Source organism: Oryx dammah, unplaced genomic scaffold (genome assembly GCF_014754425.2).
Source record: "Oryx dammah isolate SB20612 unplaced genomic scaffold, SCBI_Odam_1.1 HiC_scaffold_24, whole genome shotgun sequence".
NCBI classification, from domain to species: domain Eukaryota; kingdom Metazoa; phylum Chordata; class Mammalia; order Artiodactyla; family Bovidae; genus Oryx; species Oryx dammah.
The window spans coordinates 56,000,638-56,006,650 of record NW_024070208.1 but is presented as its reverse complement, the minus strand read 5'-3'; the positions used below and the strand labels follow the sequence as shown (position 1 = coordinate 56,006,650).

Here is a 6,013-nt window from a genome sequence, read left to right as displayed (position 1 = left end):
TTCTCCAGGCAAGAACACTGGAGTGTGTTGCCATTTCCTTCTCCAATGCATCAAAGTGAAAAGTGAAAGTGAAGTCGCTCAGTCATGTCCGACTCCTAGTGACCCCATGAACTGCAGCCTACCAGGCTCCTCCATCCATGGGATTCTCCAGGCAAGAGTACTGGAGTGGGTTACCATTGCATATATATGCATATATGTTTTTAAGATTCTTTTCCATTATAGGTTCTTACAAGATATTGACTATAATTCCTATGCTATATGGTAGGTCCTTGTTGTTTGTCTGTTTTATATATGGTAGTGTTTCTTCATATTGTTTATTAGAAATATATTCATATTGTTTATTAGATATGTTATTTTTTATTTTTTTAATTTATTTATTTATTTATTTTTAATTTTTACTTTACAATTCTGTATTGGTTTTGGCATAGATTGACATGAAAGACGAGGTCTGTACTGTAATTGTCCTTTTCTTATCATCCTTGACTTTCTGATAAATGTTTGCTATGAATCATCTTCGTGGTTCATTAGTTGTATGAGTCTGAGTTTACATTACCTGAGATTTGTTACTTTTTTGAGTAATATCTGCACAAAGTTGCAAATGAATCATCTTCATAGAAATTACTGATCAACTCGTATAAGAGCCGAATTTTCAAATATTAATGCTACAACAAATCTTATTGCTGAAGCCACCTACCCCATAAGTGAGGTATTTGATTTAGTCTGATTCACTGATTCACTGATGATAAATATTTTGAGAAAACAATAGCTTATTTCTTGAAAACATGGTATTTTAAAATGGTTAAATTTCCTGAAGCTCCAGGTAAGTATTTAATTCACATAATTTTAAAGGATTCAATTAAATACACAAAGAAAATTGGGTAAGTGACTAAGCAATGTTCATGAGGAAAGACACACAACCCATAAGGCTTCAATAACAGAGCTCAAGTGTAGGATTTTAAAATATTTTACTTAAAACATATAAATATAAAACATTTATATTATAAATACAATTTGTAGAAAGTGCTATGGGATATTTACCATAGCAATTAATGACTCAGGTTAGGTTTTAAAATAGTCTCTTCCATGCAGTCAGGAATGAAACATTCACATTTACATTAAGTTTGAAAAGATTTTTATCTGATATATATTTATTTAGTTTTTACTATAAATTCATAAAGATGAGCCTTAGGATCATGTTTTTAATTTCACTGTATATTCAGTATATTCAATATATATATTTAATGAATCATACAATATTTGTTTTCATTTAAAAGTCTGATTAATTTTAATATTTAGAAAATGAGAGGAATATTTTACTGTTCATTTCATGTATTCATGCTATGCTCCTTTGCTGTGTAAGTGGTATGAAAAGGGTAAAAGAGAATTCTCTTTACCTAAGATGGACATTGGTTAGCTAGGATAAGACATAAACAACGAGGGATGCAAAATCAGTGTCTGAGAAATCTAGTAGTAGTAGTAGTAACATCTAGGATAGATTTGGGGAGATTTGTCTCATTCAGAAGAAGAGATCACTTTCAAAAACGTGTTAACTATCCTCCATATCATAGCAAAAGTGTCCAAAATGGAATATTCTGACCACCAGATAACTAGAAGTTATGCAGATTCTTGTCTGAAATTACACAAAATCATATATCTATATGTAATAAAGCAATTGTTTTCCACCCTATTAATTATGAAAATACTAAATTTCATGTCTGTTCTGTCAGAAAGAATGAGTCTTTTAATTGTCTTTAGTTTCAATGTCTTAAGAATCTTTAATAACTTTTTGGCATTTCTTCATAGAAGTAAATATCTAAAAATTGTATGTGTTTTCGTAAATAATGAAACATGTATTTTCTTCTTTTTTTTAATTTTTAATTGGAGGATAATTGCTTTGCAATGTTGTGTTGCTTTCTACTGTACAACATGAATCAGCCATAAGTATACATAATTCTGCTATACAATTTTTTTTTCATGGAACTATATGAAAAAGGATCCTCTTATTCAGATGGCTGATATACAGTAACATTAGATGTACAAAACTTACATTGTAAAATAAATAAATAAGAAATAATTAGCTATAACTTACCCATTCCAATTTAGAATTCTCATGATCATCATGAAGCAGGCTAAGTGATCCATAATTGCATCTTAAATTAGATTTTTGAAGTGATTAACCTCTCTAGCCTTGCTTGTTTCATGAATATATTATTTTTGTATTACTGAAGCAGTCTTATCTTTTAAGAAATGTTGAAGACCTGTTATTATTTTTCTATTTTTTAGAAGTACTTAAAAAGAACTTGTAAGTGCACTCAGGAAAGGGCTAATAGAAATGTTCTTCGGGTTTCATCCAGAAGTAACAGCTCACTAGAGAAGCAGATGCTTTATTTAAGATCAGGGATAGGGCATCTGTAGTTAAAAGCCAAAGGATGGTAACATGGCACATTTACTGAAGGCATCCTCTCTGATCTTCTCTGGCAGAAAGGAAATGTGAGTATTAAAAGGGCAAAGAATAAAAGCTGAAATGTGAATTTAATGACTCCCCATCTTTACATCCAAAGAGCTAAGAAAGCATAACTTAGAAATTAACTCTCATTCTAGACCACATTTGCTTCTTGGGTAAATGATAAAATTTTGAGTGATGAGTTATAGTCTATTGAAATGAGTAAGTAAATTACAAAGGGAAGAAAGGGAAGTGATTTGCTTCATTATTATAATGAAAAAGAAACAGGGTTTATTTTTAAGAAGATGATATCAAATCCTGTAATGTATGTGTTTTTCTAAAAATTCTTTTCTGCTTTCTTACTTATGTTGAATCTCCCCACATTAAGTAGCTCTCTCAATGTAGATGAAAAAATACCAGTATTAATACAGATAGGAAAATAAATTATTTCCTGTAATATTTCTCTCCAGCTACCAATACTTCTATTTGGTTCCACATTCTATAAATGTGTTGAAAATCATGTTGTTCTGAATACCAAATATAAACTGAGTGAGATAAAAAAGAACTAATACAGTGGTTAAATATATATATATATATGGAAAGAAATACTCAAAATGGGTTCACATTCATTTAAAGTTAAACTTAATAGAGAAAAGTAGGCAAAACCAATGGTACTTACCAGGATAAAACATAATATAAGTAACCCAGAGCATCTTGGGTATAAGCAGTGTGAGGTGTGATATGAATTGTTTAAGCTGGGATTATCTTCCAAATAATTAATTTCTTCCTTTGCATGATATTGAATGCAAATGAGAGAATAAGGAATTATCTTTATTGTCATTGCTTTTCTTATAATATCCAAAAATTCACATTTGGAAGAAGAGACTTCAGAAACCACTGCAAATCAGAAAATGTTATTTTTTCATTTTTTTCCTTCCATCTTTATTGAAATATAATTGGTAAATAAAATTTAAAGGTATTTAAATTGTAGGAAGTGATGATTTAATGTACATATACATTGTGAAAGGATTCCCCTAGATGATACATGGACCTGCCTGATGGCTCAGCAGTAAGGAATTCGCCTGCAATGCAAGAATCACAGGAGATGCAGGTTCGATCCCTGGGTCAGGAAATTCCCTTGGAGAATGGCATGGCAACCCACTCAAGTATTCTTGTCTGGAGAATCCCATGGACAGAGGAGCCTGGTAGGTTTCAGTCACAGTCCCTGGAGTCACAAAGACACAAAGAGTCAGACCTGACTGAAGTGAGTTAGCATGTATGCAGGTGATACATACATACATATTATATGTATGTACATATATATAACTTTTTTATGTTATATTGGAATACAGCTGATTAAAAATGTTGTTATAGTTTCAGGTGCACAGCAGAGTGACTCAACCATACATATACATGTATCCATTTTCTTCCAAACTCCTCTCCCACCCAGGCTGCCACATAATATTGAGCAGAGTTCCCTGTACTATACAGTAGGTCCTTGTTGGTTATCTGTTCTAAATATAGCAGCATGTACATATCCATCCTAAATTCCCTAACTATCCCTTATCCCTCCCACTAGAAATGTTACTATTTTTGTCTTAAGTATCTTTGTGATGCTAAAATACATGAATGTTTTAAAATAAATACAGTGGGTAATTAATACTTTTTAGAATATTTATAATAATTATTTATTTACTTGAAATACATATTTTATAGAAACCCTAAAATATCTAGTAATTATAAAATAAATAATAAACAGTTGTAATAAATCCAAAAATATTAGCATATACATTGACATTAAAGGAAGAGAAAGATACATAAAAAGGACTTAAAATTACCATCACTTTGAAATTAATATTCTTTAATGCTATAATTTTCTAATGTTAGCATAACTTAAAGCCATATCTTAGAAAGGAAATTATATGTATATCTATGTGTATATATATATATATTCATACAGAAAACAAATATATGTGTATATGGGAGCTTTTCCCACATTTAAGAACATAAATTTATTTGAAACAATACAGTTTTTTCATAAATAACAGAATTTTTTAAATTGCAACAACCTAACAGCTGATGTATATAGTGGCTGTAAATACAGTACAAAAATATTGGAATTTATAACAAATGAATATTTTTCAAGTTATAATGCAAAACATATTTTAAAATATCCCCCCCAAAAAATAATGTTTAAAAACTTATAATTATTTCATATACTTTTTATTAAAGTTTAGTTGATTTAAAATACTTTATTAGTTTCAAGTATACAACATAATGATTCAAAATGTTTGTCTGTTATACTTCACTTAAAGTTGTTAAAATCTTGGCTATGTTCCCTGTGATCTACACAATATATCTTTGTATCTTATTTATTTGATACATAATAGCTTGTACATTTTGAATCCTCTACCACTAATTTGCCCCTCCCACATCTCTCTTCACTGATAAACACTCTTCACTCCATCTATGAGTCTGCCTCTGTTTTGTTATATTTATTCATTCATTTTATTTTTTTAGATTCCACATCTAAGTGATAGCATATGGTATTTTTCACTCTGATTTATTTCACTTAGCATAAAGCTCTTTGGTTCTATCCATGTTGTTGCTAATAGCAAGATTTCTTATTTTTATGACTTGAAATAGATGGGGAAACAGTGGAAACAGTGTCAGACTTTTTTGGAGGGGGGGCTCCAAAATCACTGCTGATGGTGATTGCAGCCATGAAATTAACAGACACTTACTCCTTGGAAGAAAAGTTATGACCAACCTAGATAGCATATTCAAAAACAGAGACATTACTTTGCCAACAAAGGTCCATCTAGTCAAGGCTACAGTTTTTCCAGTGGTCATGTATGGATATGGGAGTTGGACTGTGAAGAAAGCTGAGCGCCAAAGAATTGATGCTTTTGAAGTGTGGTGTTGGAGAAGACTCTTGAGAGTCCCTTGGACTGCAAGGAGATCCAACCAGTCCATTCTGAAGGAGATCAGTCCTGGGTGTTCATTGGAAGGACTGAAGCTGAAGCTGAAACTCCAGTACTTTGGCCACCTCATATGAAGAGTTGACTCATTGGAAAAGACTCTGATGCTGGGAGGGATTGGGGGCAGGAGAAGGGGACGACAGAGGATGAGATGACTGGATGGCATCACCGACTCGGACGTGAGTCTGAGTGAACTTCGGGAGTTGGCAATGGACAGGGAGGCCTGGCGTGCTGCAATTCATGGGGTCGCAAAGAGTCGGACACGACTGAGTGACTGAACTGAACTGAACTGAATATTCCACCATATGTATATACCACATCTTCTTTATCCACTTATCCATTGATGGATACGGGTTACTTCCATATCACAACTTTGGTAAATAAGGTTGCTGTGAATATCAGAATGCATATATCTATTCAAACCAGAATTTTCATTTTGTTTTGATATGTACTCAGGAGTGGAATTGCTGGGTCATATAGTGTTTCTACTTTTTGTTCACCATTTTTTTCATAATGGCTGTAACTTTTCATTCCCAGCAACAGTGTACTAGGATTCCCTTTTCTCCACATCCTTACCAACATTTGTTAT

General features: G+C 32.0%; 1 long non-coding RNA gene across 1 annotated transcript; it reads right to left on the bottom strand.

The window, feature by feature from the left end:
* Window positions 1–213: 213 nt before the first annotated feature.
* On the bottom strand, window positions 214–4,010 carry LOC120883273. The gene is made up of 3 exons (XR_005725722.1): window positions 3,902–4,010; window positions 549–553; window positions 214–225 (listed from the first exon to the last, which is right to left on the bottom strand). It is a non-coding gene; the product is annotated as an uncharacterized LOC120883273 (long non-coding RNA).
* Window positions 4,011–6,013: the final 2,003 nt, after the last annotated feature.